At 46.1% G+C, this 15,882-nt stretch overlaps 1 protein-coding gene across 1 annotated transcript in view; it reads left to right on the top strand.

Annotated features, from left to right (window-relative positions):
- The first annotated feature begins 4,058 nt into the window (after positions 1–4,058).
- The window catches only part of SLC16A12 (solute carrier family 16 member 12), a 43,338-nt gene continuing 31,514 nt past the window's right edge, over positions 4,059–15,882 (top strand). The window contains exon 1 of the mRNA XM_033149228.1: positions 4,059–4,126. The gene's annotated coding sequence lies outside the window, so the exon portion shown is untranslated. The remainder of the gene's footprint in view (positions 4,127–15,882) is intronic.

Here is a 15,882-nt window from a genome sequence, read left to right as displayed (position 1 = left end):
TTAGGAGCAGATCTCTAGGATTTCAGGGAGGTGTCTCTCCCAGCCATACCTGGTGTAGCGACAGCTACCAACTTAGATGCCAAATCCTTGGAAGGCAGGGCTACCAATGGCTACTAGCCATAATGCCAGTGCTTTGCATCCTCTTATCGGTTGCTGGGAATCACAAGCGAGGAGGGTGCCATTGCACTTGGGTCCTGCTTGCAGGCTTCCCATAGACCAGCTGGCTAGCCACTGTGAGAACCAGGTGGTGGACTAGATAGGCCTTTGGCTTGACCCAACAGGACAGATGCTAGGGACAAAAGGAGGGACCTTACGCCTGCAGAGCAGATGCTGTACCGCTGAGCCATGGCCCTTCCCATGGGTGGTGGGCTACGTGATACAGAATGGACAGGTGATTCTTTGAAAGTGCCCACAGAGAGGACATTCATGGCAAAAGAGAAGCAACAGCAGGAGTTAGTGGGGAAAATGACAACTCCACTCACTGAAGTATCTGAAGAAGTGTGCATGCACACGAAAGCTCATACCAAGAACAAACTCAGTTGGTCTCTAAGGTGCTACTGGAAAGAATTTTCTATTTTGTTTCAACTCCACTCACTGTTAATCTCAGCTGGCTGGGCCAGGCAAACTCCCACCCCCACCCCAAGATTTTGGAACCAACTATTCTGTAAGGAAGAGCAGCTTTGCGGGTGTTGGCACAGCAGAAGCAACAAGGTGGTGTCGGACTGCAGCAAGGACTCAGAGCGCCAAGTCCTCATCCTTTAAGGTCAACAAGGTATGCCTCAATTGCAGCTACTTCCAAGGCTGGCTACACCAGGCTGTTTCCCAGGTACCGTGAAGACCAAAAATACCGCAATCCCCTGTTGCAAGAACTGTTCCGGAAGCTCTGCAAACACCATCTTCATAGTCAAGCTAACCCCACAATTACCGGTGATTGGTAGATGTTGTAACAATGAGCTCATATATGTTTATATTCACTGGCTGTGATGTAAGCTGATTGCCTTGCTTTGATGTTATCCTTATTGGTGGGCTTGGGGCGCTGGGCATTGAGCCCAGAAAAGGGAATTGTTTGTAAGACTTGGGTATTTGCCACCTATGCTCTCATCCGGTCAGGTGAAGTGATGGGAAGTTCTGGCCAAAGTGACACATGCTGCTTTGGGTATAAAGAATGTATAAAACGTTTGCTTGGGTGCAGACTAGTCATGACGGCCTCTCACTGTTGCAGTGTCCGTCCTGCATATGCAAAGGCAGTAGAGCTCTGCAGACTGTGCTGTAAGCCTACGTTTCCTTCTTAAAATAAAACACTGGAACTGATCACTCTGGTGTTTTTTGACATCTTTCTTCGGTGTGTCTGCACCAAACCACTCCCACAAACCCTGCTTTGGGCCGGTGAATCAGGACTAAGACCCTTGTAACATCAAGGATTTGGTGCAGAGTTTGCCAGTTGCCCTCTTCCCTCCCCATTGTTTGTTCCTTTTTTGTCATGTCTGAAAGCAAGGAATCTGGTTGTTAATATATATATTTAAAATGAACAATAAGCCACTCTGGAGAGCCTTTTTGGCTGAAGGGCGGGGTAAAATGTTCTGAATGAATGAATGTAGATTCTTGCACTTCATCTCCCTCTCTCGTTCCTTACATGTAAGAAGTTTTTTTAAAATATATATATATATATATTCTGGTATACTGTTTACCCAACCAGTTTTTTGTGTTTTTATATGTAGGTTTTAAAGAAATGTACAGTAGATGGAATGGAATCAATGACAATTATGACAGCTAGAGGAAACCTCCATTTACAGCAGTAGTATATCCCCAAACCCACAATGCTGGAGAAAACAGTCCCTCAAATTCACAGCTGGGATGTAAACTCCCCAGGGCACCTGGTTGTTTGCTATCTGGCAAACTGATTTAGACAGTCTACACAGTAATCCAGCATGGGCAGTTTATGCTCATTTGTAGGTCTTATATTCCCAAGTGCAGGAAGGGGTTCTCATCTGTTCACATGAAGAGAGGCAAGATTCTTCCATGTCCCCTAGTACAAACCCCCAAGAAACTAGCCACTAAATGCAAATTCCAAGATGCCACAGTTGCCAGACTGCACTTGGCAGTTGCAATGCTTCCTTTCCAACAAGATTAGCTGGAAGCTATGCCCTTTTTGACAGGCCTTGTGGTTCTAAACGCTCCCATGGAGAAGGGCACAAAAAGCACGGGAAACACAAGCCCTGGAGGTCGAATGTGGCCCTCTCCCCAGGCTGCACACTCCCTCGCCAGACCTGCTTGATAGAACCTCATTGACTTGTTTGTTTGTCTGGAATGTGTTCTTGAACTCTCATAATGGCTCTTGGTTGTCTGGATAAAGGTTCGTGAGTGTGGATAGAACCAAGTCTATTGAACACAGGCAAAAAAATAAAAAGAAAATCAAACCCATTGTTTCACACACTTTTTACCTCTGTCCCAGCCCACCACTGGCATGTGCCACTCGCTCAGGAAGGTTGAGCAGATGAGAATAAGGCCCGAGTATGAAAAAGGTTCCCTACCTTGAATATGTTGGCTTTTCAATACTATTAAATTATATGACATTTATTTATTTGTATATACTGTATATATGCATACAGCTGTATCATAAAACATCAGGGTAGTGTACAACTATAAAACAAACACCATTAAAGCAGTGGAATGGTCTGTTACTCAGAGGCTTGGACAGGGCAGCAGGCCAGGCAGACTGGCACCTTGTAGCATTTCCCTGTCCTTGTGAACACAACTTACTACAGGCCAAGCACATTCTCCCGCCTGCTGAATGACATTGGCAGGAGAGGCATCTTTTAAGCTAGGCTGGGGCGATGGTTAGTTGAGAGTGTCAGATTGGGACTGAGAGACCCAGGTTCAAGCCCCCGCCCCAGCCATGAAACTCACAGGGGCTGCACAAGCACCATACATGTAAAGCATGTAAAGCCCTTGTCTCCCACCACCCTAAAAATAATCCTGGGAACTGCAGTTTGTTAAGGATTCTGGGAATTATAGCTCCCGAGAGGGGTAAACTACAGTTCCCACAATTAATTTCAGGTTAGCCTACCTACACCACAGACATATTGTGAGGATAAAATCTGGCGGGGGTGAGGGGGAGAGAAAAATGTAGGCTGATAGTACCTTGAGCTCCTTGGAAGAAAGGCAGACTATCGCCACCACGAGTAAAAGCTGAACAGGACCAGTGAGAATTTCGGAGCAACATTTGTGAGAAGTCCATTCTTAACATTGTTCTCTCGCTTGCTGCTTTTCCCACGAAGAAGGGCAAAGAGCCCCGAGAACCTTCTCCGCGAACAACTTTGAAAGGATGAGTCGCGGCTCCGGCGTAACCAATTGCAATAAGGGAAAGGCTCTTTGCCCATGCTCAGAGAAACTCTGGCTTTTAGCCAGACCTTTCCTTTCCAGGACGGAGCCCTGGCATCCACCCCGCCTTCTGCCGCTGAGCAGATACAACAGAGCAGCAAGAGAGGGCTTTTTATCTTGGGCACCAACGTGGCCAAACAGCAGCAGCAGCAGCGGCAAAACCTTTTCTAAGGCGGGAAAACGCGGCGAGACGAAACGCGCTTCGATGTGGGCGCGGCGGCGGCGGCCGGCTTAGCTCTGCCTGGGAATCTCCCTGTCCTCCGCGCCACTTACTCCCGAGTAAACATGCTTCGCTGGGGCTCTGCGGGATGCCTCCTCCCTCCAGTGCCTCCAGCTCAGGCCCGCTCCCCTCCGGCTTGGATTAAGCAGCCGCTTGCTCCCGCCCCCGGCTGCTCTCCTGCTAAATCTCCGCGGTGCCGAGGGCCCCAAATAAATCCCGGGGAGGGAGGCCGGCCGTGTAATCCGATTCCCGGCAGGGCGCGAGGGGGCCAGGCCTGGGCGGAGGGCTAACTTCCCTGCCGACCTTGATTCCGCCACACAGACGAGCCGGCGGCAGCAGCCGGAGCTGCAGGCTCAGAGGAGGAGCCGCCTCTCATGCTCTAGGTGACCCCCGAGGCGCTCCTTCCTCCCCGCCCTCGTCCCCCGCACAGACCGGACCGGCACAGCGCAAGGCGGCCGCGCCGCCCGGAGGAACCACGGCGGCGGGAGAGAGCGCGCCCGCCCGCGCGGCACAAGACGGCCGCAGGTGAGCGTGGGTGCATGGGGCGTGCGCGTCTATATGTATATTGTATATGTATATTGCCTAAAGGGTTGCTTGCCATAGAATCCTAGAACTGTAGAGTTCGGAAGAGGGACCCTGAGGATCATCTAGTCCAACCCTCTGGACTCTGCAGCTGCACCCCCCCCCCCATGGATTGAACCTGCAGCCTTGGTGTTATGAGCAGCACCATGCTCTAACCAGCTGAGCTACCTTACCCAGGCCATGCGGTAGCACATGCCAGGCAGAAATTCAGCTGGTGCAACCTTTCAGCAGGCAACATTGTAATAATAATAATAACAATAATAATAATTAATAATTTATTTATACCCTGCCCATCTGGCTGGGTTTCCTAGGAAGGAAAGGCACACACCTGTTTTGTGTTCGTGAGGGCTGGAATGGCAGGACGTGGAGCAATAGCGGTGATATGTAACTTAAGCATCATTTATTTAAGAGTTGGAAGCGTTTGCTCCAATTATCCAGCTGGTCGTTCATATAAGAGCTTACTGCCTAACATAGGAGCTAACTTCTTGTCCCTTTGCCCCCCCCATAAAATATTTGAGGGGTCCGGGGCTTCCAAAATTGATGGGCACTGCCATTCAAATAGTGTGTGCCATGTCATGTGTTTGATTATGCAGGGCAGGGCCTACCTGACACCCCCCCCCCCAGTATTTTATTCAAGTTGGCATTCCTGCTGCCTAACTTTTAAGAACCGGTGCCTGAGGACTGCTCCAGGTGACTAGCTTATTGAGCATTCCTCCGGAGTTCATTGCACAAAGGTTGCCCGAGGTTAGATTATGCCAGGTCTTTGTTGAGCATTTATTCTGATTCATTTCAAGTTTCCCCATGTCCTAGCATCCCTCTCCCATTAAACAGCTGCTGATGCTTCTATGTGTGAGCCAAGACCGAAGCCAAGTGTGGGGAACCTTTGGCCCTCCAGATGTTGCTGAACTACAAACATCCCTATCCATTGGTTGTGCTTGCTGGGGCTGCTGGGAGTTATAGTTCAGCAACATCTGGAGAGCCAAAGCACACACACACACCCCTTGATCTAGGCATGTAAGGAATGAATAACAACAGAATCCCCCCCCCATTCGCATTGGTGGGGTAGATTCTTCTTTAGCCTCTTTGCCTGTGTCTCACAATGGAGGCACAATGGATGAACTGGGGAGGAAAGGATTAAAGAGATCTTTGCTTGTTTCGCCCAGTTTTTACTGGAGTGAGTCAGTGGGTGGAGGAGTGTATGATGCTTGCTGGCTCTTCAGCTTTTACTCAAGGCAAAATATAGACTCTCTTCCACTCTCCCACTGTTAAACAATAATTGCTAACCAGGATTCCAGAGAGAGTTGTGGAGCAAAGGTGTTCTTAGGAAGCTCTAAAGTGGCGAGAAAGTAAATTGTGACTCGCAGCATGGGCTGAAGCTCAAGGAAACGGCAGCTTGGCTTGGTTAAGCTATACCCACAAATCCCTCAGCTCCCCAAATTTTAGCCCAAACATGCCTTTTCTCATCCCACAAACCAGCAGAAGCCATCATAGTACCTTCCAGAAGGTGTGGAACAACAACTCCCATCTTCTCTAGCTGTATCTGAGTACTGATGGGAGTTGTAGTCCAGCAACATCTGGATGGAGGATGCCCTGCCATAAACTTAATTGTAAAAAGGGTTACTTCCCACCATCACCCCCAAGAGCTTTTGGGTACAGCAGTGTTTCCCAAACATGGTCCTCAAACTGTTTTTGGACTACAACTCCCATCATCCCGAGCTAGCAAGAGGATTGGGATTGTGGTCCAAAAGCAGCTGGAGACCCAAGTTTGGGAATAGAAGAGCAGGTGTTTTGGGTGTTGCTTGATGCTCAGTGCATCTGATAAGCTTTTACGAGAACAGAACTTCTATCTGGTTCTTAAATACAATACAGGGTGTGCACCACATATATAGGATCACATAATTGCATCTCCTGCCGTAGCTGTCAACTCAAGAAAAGGGAGAAGTTGACAGCTATGGCTCCTGCTGATTAATCTGGGAACAGGGAGTATCTGGGAACAGGGAGTCCCTGATTCTGGCTTCCCAGTTGCTCATTAAACTGAGGATTCTAATGTGCATTAGAGACATGGAAGATGGAACTGGGAGTGGCTGTCTGTTTGGATTAATTAATAGAGAACACAAGAATGTGGTGGTGTGCTTTTAGACCCATAGGCGGAGTGCTAAAACTACATTGCCTATTGTGCAGTGCAATCCTGTACTGGCTTACTCAGAAGTAAGTCCCACTGCATTCAGTGAAGCTCCCCAGGTACGTAAGTGTGCTGAGGAATTAGATAGTTATTAACACACTTGCCATGCCCCTATAAAACACAAATTCAGGAGTTTTTTGTGTTTTTAAAGGGGAAACTGGACATTTCCCATTCTTTCAATTCGTGGAAAGAACATTTGGTCCATGTGAATTTTGAGCAAAGGCTTATAGGGAAGATCTGTCAACATATTTACCAGTTCAGTGGGTTGCCATGTCTCACTGGAGAACTTGTGCTTGTATCTGAGACAGCTGCTGCACCTCCTTTGGTCCCTGCCTCCTCCTGGGGGGCTAAAACTAGGTATTTTGCTTGCTAAAGCAGGTGAGGAAAGAGAGCGGACAAAGGCAGCAGTGCAGCATCTTCAGCATCTCCTACTCTACTGCCCTGGAAGGAGGTCTCTAAGGTGCAAATTAATGACCCTAGTCAATGTAGGCAACCAGCTGTTCGACTCAGGCACATGGTTTTAAAAGGATGTACATTTTCCCAGCTGCCTAGTATGCCTTCATATCCTTTGCCTGCTCTTTTGGGTGTAAGCCCCATTGATCTCAGTGCACCCCAAAGACTGAAACAAGCTAAAACTAGTAAGTATGGCAATTGGAAGCATTGCTTGTTTACAAGCAAGAATTTGTGCCTTGCTAATGCCCCCCCCACTGGCCGCCCCTCTCCCACCCCTTCAAATCATTCGTTTTGCCAGAGCAAACTTCAAAAGCAGGAAGCAGCAGGAGAGGAAGGGATGCAGTGCAGTGAGGAAATACACTGAGAAGGGGTTATCCAAATGCTCTTCCACCCAGATCTGAAGCAAGCACCCCCCCCCACTATGCCAGACTAGGCTGTAGGTAATCATATGCAAAGGCTTTTGCATCTCCGCAGAGTTGTGCAGAACAACTTTTGCCCACCTGGGTCTCTCTGGATGTTTTGAAATACAACTCCCAGCAGCCCCAGGCAGTGCAGCGGGTTGGGACTGATGGAAGTTGCAGTTCAAAACATCTGGAAGGCATATGGATGGCAAAGGCTGGGATAGAAGGTTGGTGCAACTTTCCTTGTCCCCACATTTACATATATGCATATACATCAATATTTTCTCTTCTACTGGTTGGGCCACCTTTGTGGGGAGGTTCATCTTGAGAAGGGGGTCATGATTCAGGGTGAGAGCACATGCTCTGAATGGATAAGGACCCAGGTTCAACCACCAATGAAAACCTGTATTCTCTTGTCACATATTGCCAGTATCAGTGCTTTTGTGGAGAAGGGTCATATAAAAGCTGCCCTGCAGTAGAAAAACTCATCTCTGGAAAGGGAATTAGCCACAGTAGTTTTCTTGGATGGATGCTTGATTTTTAAAGGTTCGGGATTTACATCTTTATGGATTTTATTGCATTATTTGTGTGAATTGTCATAAGCTTTTCCAGGAAATCTGCAGATAAATTATGGGCAGAGCCAGGGGCCTAGCCAGGATTTATTCCAGGGGAGGGGGGCAGGCTTTATGCTTGAGGGCCAGAACCGAGTTATCTGTGGCATAATTGGTCAGTTAGTTAAGCATTTTTATTTATTTATTTGATTTGGTGGCCAGCTGCGCCCCCTGAACCCCACTGGCTGCATCCATAGGCAGGGTGGTGGGTGGTATGGATGTGATGGAATTTGTCATCTATGCTATGGGTCTTGGACGGGGGGGGGGGCAGCAATCTTCCTGTACTTGTTCTCATTCCCATCCTCCCATTCTTTTCGTTGTATATTGGGGAGAGTGCCACCGCTGGATATGGGACATTGGACAGGATGAACTTGTGCAAATGCACCAATAATTCTTTTTCTTGAAATGAACTTAGGAAGCCGCCTTACACCAAGTCAGGCCATTGGTCGGTCTAGCTCAGTATTGTCTACACTGACTGGCAGGGTTTCAGACAGGGAGGGATTGCGTTTCCAGACGTACCTGGAGATGCTAGCAATTTAACCTCTGCATTCATAGCAGATTAAATTTGATGCTCTACAACTGAGCTATGGCTCCTTGAATATAGATTTCTTCTGCTCTTGGTCCGCAGGAAAGCAAATTTTCGTTAGGTGGGTATTTCGGCCAATTTCCAGTAGACCCCCACTAAATTTTCAGTAGACCCCCCCCACGCCTGCAGGGTGAAGATGGGATGCAAAACTTTCCTTCCATGAACTTCCTTCTCTTATTTTTTTTTTAAATGATCCAAGCCTTATCGTCAACAATTTACTTATTTACAGTGAAATTTGGGTATAGATGGAAGCCTGCAGAAACTTCTTAAGACTTTCAGCCTTGGAGAAACATCTTTATTTTATGCTGCCATTGGTTTGGTCCTGCGTCAGGATTTATGGACCCCTCTAGACTTGCTCTCATTTCTCTCAATGATGCCGCCAGATTACACTTACTACCTTAAAAAACAAAACAAAAGTGGCCTAGTGATGAATTCATTGCTCAGGAGGAACTGGTTCGAGTGAGTTTTGCATGGAGGCTTTTGAGTACAGTGATTTGATTGTATTAACAAGCAGACTGGAGTGGCCACCTTCTGCTCACAGCTTTCCATGCCTGTTCCCTGCAGAGCTGATGAAGGAACGTTTCCTTTAATGCTGGCAAATTACTAGGACAACAAGAAAACTTAATGAAACGCGGCAGGATTAAGGCGTGCTCTAAAAGTTATGCCTTGATTACAGGTAGCACCAGTCTTCGTAAAATCCGTTTCCATTGCTACAGTTTATTTCAAACAAGTGCAAAAGCCCTTTTTCATTTGTACGTGTGATAAATGTGGCAAATCTGTTTTTAAAAGTGATTGGGATAAATCCATGGAGTTGTAGTTCCCCCTCATAACATTCTTTACAAACTATGGTTCCCATTTTTTGGGGGGGAGGGGAAGTCCTGGACTTTAAAGGTGAGTCGAATGAGCTTTAAATGTACGGTATGGGCATGTCCTGGGAAACTCCTTGTTTTAGCTGCATATTTTGCAACTTTGGCTCTGCACATGGCGTGTGTGGGAAAATTAAGAAAAAAGCAGGCTTCATACTTTTTTTTTTTAAATTGATTGTGCATTGCTGCAGTCATGAGACAATGGAAAATATCCAAAGAGTTATTTTCTCTTGTTACTAAATAAATAATAGAACAAAGTCAACAGCCTAAGCCTTAAGCTGTTTTGCCTCACTCTTTGCTTTACTGCTGAGTTTTCAAACCTCCTGTCTTGCTTCATTTCTGAAAACAGATTAGGGAGCAGCGTTATTTGTTTCCTCAACTCTCTCTCTTTCTCTGTTCTCTGCTGAAATGTGTCCCCCCCCCAAACCCCCGTGTGTATTAAGTGTGCTTACTAACATTATGCTTGATTCTGGATTCAAAGTTTGGTTTAATAAAAGAGTTGAAGTGCTTTACACGGAGGAAGTCACGCTGAATAAAAAAGCATAGAAATGGTTGAGTTCAGGCTTCCACCTTGGTTTCCGTGTCAAGTAAGCAGTAAATGTGTTCTATAGGAGCCTGTGCTTTTTCTTGGCCCGTTCAGGGTCCCGTCCCCCCCCCACTCCCCTCCTTTCTTAACCCTTTACACCTCAGTCCTCATTTGAAATGGAGCTATATGTTCCTGGTTCTCTGGCTTCCTTTCCATCTGTTTCCCTTTCTGCTGAATTTAGGTTGTGAACTTGACCAGGTTGTTGGGCTGTCATTTCCTCCTACCTTAATTTTATCTACAAAGATAGCATAAAAATAACTGCTTCTGCTACTAGTGCTTCTACTATTAATACATTTTTGGAGAAAGGAATGTTTTCATGTTGGCCAACTCGACATGAGCCAGTCTACTATAACAGAATATAAGTCTACTAAAAAAAAAATTAATCAAAGAAAGTCTTGAAGTAGAACATTGCTTCCTAGATACGGGGAACCCAGAACAATAATAGTGTTATAGAAAAAAATGGGGTTGGCTTTTACAGCCCGACTCTCCATCAAAGGATTCAGTTCCCAACTATGTCGATCAGAGAAAATTGAGTGAAAGCAAGGAAGATCTTTATTTTTCTGTTGCAACAGAGTCCCACCACACCTTGCAAGGAGGTGAGGACCCAGAGCAAAGGTGCGCCAGAACCTTCAAAGACATTTTGAAATTGCCCAACTCCTTAGCCAAAGACCACCCAAAAGGCATAATATACGTGTCACAGAAAGAGGCGGAAACAGAAATTGGAGAGTGTGGCTTGTCCCCTGTCTGACAAGATACCTGATAATGGTCACTGATTGCATTACCTGGCCAGGCCACAGACATACCCTATTCATACACAAAATATGCCCTTAAGACAGGATTTGTAAGTGAAAAGAATGATTGGAAAAGGTTCCTCCAATATATTTCCTTCTGCACAGGAAATAAGGGGGGTCATTAAAGGTCAAGATGGCTTCAGGATTGCTCTCTGTACTCTTTCAGACTTGTGGTTTATGTACCGGTACTTATGTTTGTGTATTTACCTTGTGCACTTACGGACATTTATTTTATATTTGAGACGTCAGATTTTTTTTATAACAGTTGGAAAAACCTACTGTTTGTCTCACTACACAGCAAAGGCATATCCTCTCCCAAAAAATGTAGCAGTACTGGTAGTAGCGATCCTGCAATCAAAAGAGCATTAGGGAGGGAGGGACAATAAAATGACTTGACTTTGGTCTGCGTTTTGCAAAGTGACCTGTGGCTGAGATGTAAAATTGGCAAAACAACAAAGTTGTACAATGGCGCCGTTGCTGCACATCCCAGCAAGGGATTGTTTCCTGGAGAAGCAGATGTTGTGTCCTTAGATAACATTTTGTAATCCTATGGTACATGGTGCAGATATCTAGAGGGACTGGAAAGTAAGCATTTTGGGTTGCTTTTGTCTATCCGGAATAAGCTTCATTGAGTTCAGTGGGACTCCCAGCGATACTTGGTAGTCACATTAGCTGTACCAGTTTGCTCCAGTTCTCTTTAGCTCTACATAAGTAATGTTATTGTTTACAATTTTTTATTACACTTTCAGAATTGGCTGAAATCTCATTGAGCTGGTAGTTGCTAATTGAAGTAAGGTAAAGGTAAAGGAGGGCCAAACTGCGAGAGGCAGTGAAGGATAGGTGTGCCTGGCATGCCCTGGTCCATGGGGTCACGAAGAGTCGGACACGACTGAACGACTGAACAACAACAACAACAACAACAACAAAGGAGGGCCTAGGGCTTGCTGATCAGAAGGTCGGTGGTTCTAATCCCCGCGATGGGGTGAGCTCCCGTTGCTCGGTCCCAGCTCCTGCCAACCTAGCAGTTCGAAAGCACGTCAAAATGCAAGTAGATAAATAGGTACTGCTGCGGTGGGAAGGTAAACGGCGTTTATGTGCGCTGCTCTGGTTTGCCAGAAGTGGCTTAGTCATGCTGGCCACATGACCCGGAAGCTGTACGCCGGCTCCCTTGGCCAATAACGTGAGATGAGCGCCACAACCCCAGAGTCGGACACGACTGGACCTAATGGTCAGGGGTCCCTTTACCTTTACCTTTAAAGGTAAAGGACCCCTGGACGGTTTAGTCCAGTCAAAGGCGACTCTGGGGTTGCGGCGCTCATCTCGCTTTCAGGCTGAGGGAGCCGGCGTTTGTCCACAGACAGCTTTCCGGGTCATGTGGCCAGCATGTTTAAACCACTTCTGGTGCAATGGAACACTGTGACGGAAACCAGAGTGCATGGAAACACCGTTTACCTTCCCGTCGGAGCAGTACCTATATATCTACTTGCACTGACGTGCTTTCGAACTGCTATGTTGGCAGGAGCTGGGAGAGAGCAATGGGAGTTCACTCAGTCGCAGGGATTTGAGCCACCGACCTTCTGATTGGCAAGCCCAAGAGGCTCAGTGGTTTAGACCACAGCACCACCCACATCCCTTTACCTTGGTAATTGAATTATGCATCTTGCTTCAGGGTTACTGTCTGTTGGAAGTGAGGTTGAGGGGATGATGCACCTTAATTCCCTGCCTGGAGTTACTCTTCTTGGTGACTTTTTTCTTGCCATCTACACAATTTACATTGTCAAGCAAATGACTGCCCATTTCATTGATTGTTGCTTTGGATTTTTGGACAGATTTCAGGGCACTGTAATCTGGACAGATTTTGGACAGATTTCAGAACAAATACAGTTGGTCTCTAAGGTGCTACTGAAAAGAATTTTCTATTTTGTTAGGGCACTGTATGTTTATGGTTCCCCCGCTTCCCCAACCCAGATGCTCCGTCCAGAAAAACAACAACAAAAAACAACAATCCACAGTACAGTATTGGGTATTTTTGCATGGATTAATAAGGAAAATTAATAAACATAAACAGGCTGATTGAAAAATTTACTGTTTATTACAATGTTATAAATTTGTAATAATGTTATTAGAAAAATATACGCATCCAGCTCATATTTTAACACTCACAAAATAAAATGGTACCTCAGGTTACAAACACCTCGGGTTACAGACTCCGCTAACCCAGAAGTACCTTGGGTTAAGAACTTTGCTCCAGGATGAGAACACAAAGCATGCTGGCGGTAGCGGGAGGCCCCATTAGCTAAAGTGGTACCTCAGGTTAAGAACGGACCTCTGGAACGAATTAAGTTCGTAACCAGAGGTACAAGTAAAGCTCATTTTTTTCCTACATTAATAAATAACATAGGCTCACATTAAGATGAAAGACAATGACTCTGCTTTCTGCTTGCGTCACAGGGCCAAAAATTGAGAGAAGGATTAACAATAAGCCAATATGCATTAACAGTGGTTAATGGCTAACATAATCATCTCAGCAGTGAATAAAAGAAGTTAAATTGAATACACAGTTAAGATCAAGGATTGTAGCTGACGCCAAATCCTATGGCAGGCATAGGCAAACTTGGCCCTCCAGATGTTTTGGGACTACAACTCCCATGATCCCTAGCTAACAGGACCAATGGTCAGGGATGATGGGAGCTGTAGTCCCAAAACATCTGGAGGGCCGAGTTTGCCTATGTCTGTCCTATGGGAACAAAGGCTGTTGAATTCAAAAACTTGTAAAAGGAAAAACGCCCAGTATTGGAGAAATTCACAGAAACAAAATGCAAGCAAAACTGCTTTGCAAAGACTAGAGAAAAGTGGGCTGTGGGCCAATATGATGCTTGAACTACCTTCCCTATTCCCAGGTAAGCATGTATAAGGTTGCAGCTTCTGCGGCCTAAAATGTGGAGACCAGCAGGGGCATCCTTCTCACTTTTTATTTATTTCACTTCACATGAAGTGAGACGCTAGCTGTGCACCATCTTAATCAGGCCAGAGGCATTTGTTTTAGTATTACTATGACATACACAGCAGTACAGGCTGCAGGTGGGGTAGAACGAACCTCCCTTTTACACTCCCCTCCCCTGTTACTAAGTTTATTTATTTATTTATTTTTATTGCTCAGGTGTTCCGGGTCAGACTAATTAGCCCCCCCCACCTGTCCCTCGGAGGTCCGTCAATGAAGTAAACTCCCTGGTAGATACAAAACGGGAGTATCTTAGTAACCGGAGTGTCTTTGTCCAGCTGCCGCGGCCGTTTATAGTCCTTGCTCTGGGCTTCAGGGGTTAAACACCTTTTTGCCTACAGCCCCGGGGTCTCTCTCTCTAGATCCCTCACTGTAGCAGTCTGCTAAACCCTTTTAGCAACTCAGTGGCATACACAATGTTTCAGCCCGCTAGCCCCTCCTGAGTGAAACCCCTAAGACACAAACTAACACCCCGCAGGACAGTTCGGACTCTTCCCTGGCTTCACCCCTTCATGAGCAGTTATAACCCGCTGGACCCAAGAATCGACGACGACTGACTTATAGCAACAAAACTAGTCTTTATTTTCTTTATAGAGCATAACGGTTTCAGAGAATCAAAAGTTTAAACGTAGTTTCATAACAGCATAAAAAGGTTTTCTATTCAGTATAACATACTAAACCTTTGACCTAGCCTAACCTACCCACCACTATCCTGGTCTCTAACCCTCTCTCCCTCAGTCACCACTCACTCTCTCTTTCTCCCTCCTGACCAACTGCCGCTCCCTCCTTTTAAAGGGCAAAAGTCCCGCCTCCTGCGAGCGAACTGCCACTCAAACAGACAGAATCTTAACTCTTCACACACTGGGGTTTCTGACCATACCCTGCCTAAGGGCAGATCCATTACAAGGGCCCAGGCCACATGTAGTGTCCCGAGCCCAGAAAATCCTCTTGACAGTCAGTGTTTGCTTTTCCCTCTTGCATAGTCAGGCTACATTTGCATCTATGCGTATTACTGTGCATGCCCCAATCTTTGAGCGGCGAGAGATTCCGGGGGTTCCTGGAGCTCATCCAGGGTTTGGAATGCAGGTCAATAGAGATTGTAGTGTCTTTAGGATACATGGTTGTATTTACACATATATACAACCTGAGCATAGGATGGAATGGCTATTACATCAACGCTCCAACAGATCTTGCTTCCCTGTTAAGGTTCTAGGGATGGGGTGAGGGGTCCCCAGTGCCATAGCTTTGGATTCAGCAGAAAGCAAGAAGCCTCTCTGTTTTTCTAGCTTCCAGTCGACATTAAAAATGCCAACTGGCCTTTGCTGTTCTCTTCCTTACAATATGATGTCACCTCCAGCCAGGTGAGGGGGTAGGGAAAATGTTTTCCCCCTCCTGTATAACACCATCCCTCCGTTGTCTCCATGATAACATGGCCACCTGTTCAGTCATGCAAATGGGGGTACTTAGCTTGGATGGCTAGGGCCATTATCTTACGAAAAGATTGGTTTCTTATGCCAGTCTTGTACAGACCCCCTTTTTTGCAGATTCAAAACCACAGGTTTGGTTGGAACCAATTAGCACCATCCATACCCAAGCCATCAACTCAATATCTGCATTGTGACACATGATTAGGCTATCTCCTTGCTAACCATAAGCTTTGGCCAAAGTTTGTTCTTGACCTTAGCTGATAGGAGGAGAAAGTTAGGAGGAGAAAGTTAATCTGGGGTCCTGGTGTGGATGACACACTAGACCAAATCTTGGCTTAGCTTCATTCAGCAGCCAAGAAGAGCAGGGGAGGAGCAAAGTACTGTGAGCTCCTCTCTGGAATCCTGCACATTCACACACAAATTGACTCACTGTGCCATGCAAACCAGGCCATAATATTGGAAGGCATGTGGGTGGGAAAAGAGGTTTCCTTTGCATTTGGTGCATCCGTTCATTGAGTTCCTTGGAGGAAGGATCAGATCAAAGCATAAAGTTCAGTACTTTATTGACAATTTTATTGATTTGATTGATTTCTGCCATTTGCTGTATATTGCTTAACACCATAATTTCGTAAGTGGTCACAAAAGAGATATAAAGGATATAAACCATTTAAAATTAGCTACAAAATCTTAAGCTTACTTAAATTTTCTGTGGGGAAAATGGCCTTCACTGAGTGCCTGTCTGGTCTCTGCTGGGAGTGAATTGGACTCAATCATTTCTTAGCTTGCATATTTTGT

This window comes from Lacerta agilis, chromosome 5 (assembly GCF_009819535.1).
Source record: "Lacerta agilis isolate rLacAgi1 chromosome 5, rLacAgi1.pri, whole genome shotgun sequence".
In the NCBI taxonomy this organism is placed as follows: Eukaryota; Metazoa; Chordata; class Lepidosauria; order Squamata; family Lacertidae; genus Lacerta; species Lacerta agilis.
The sequence above is the reverse complement of the archived record's forward strand: the minus strand, read 5'-3'. Positions and strand labels throughout refer to the sequence as shown.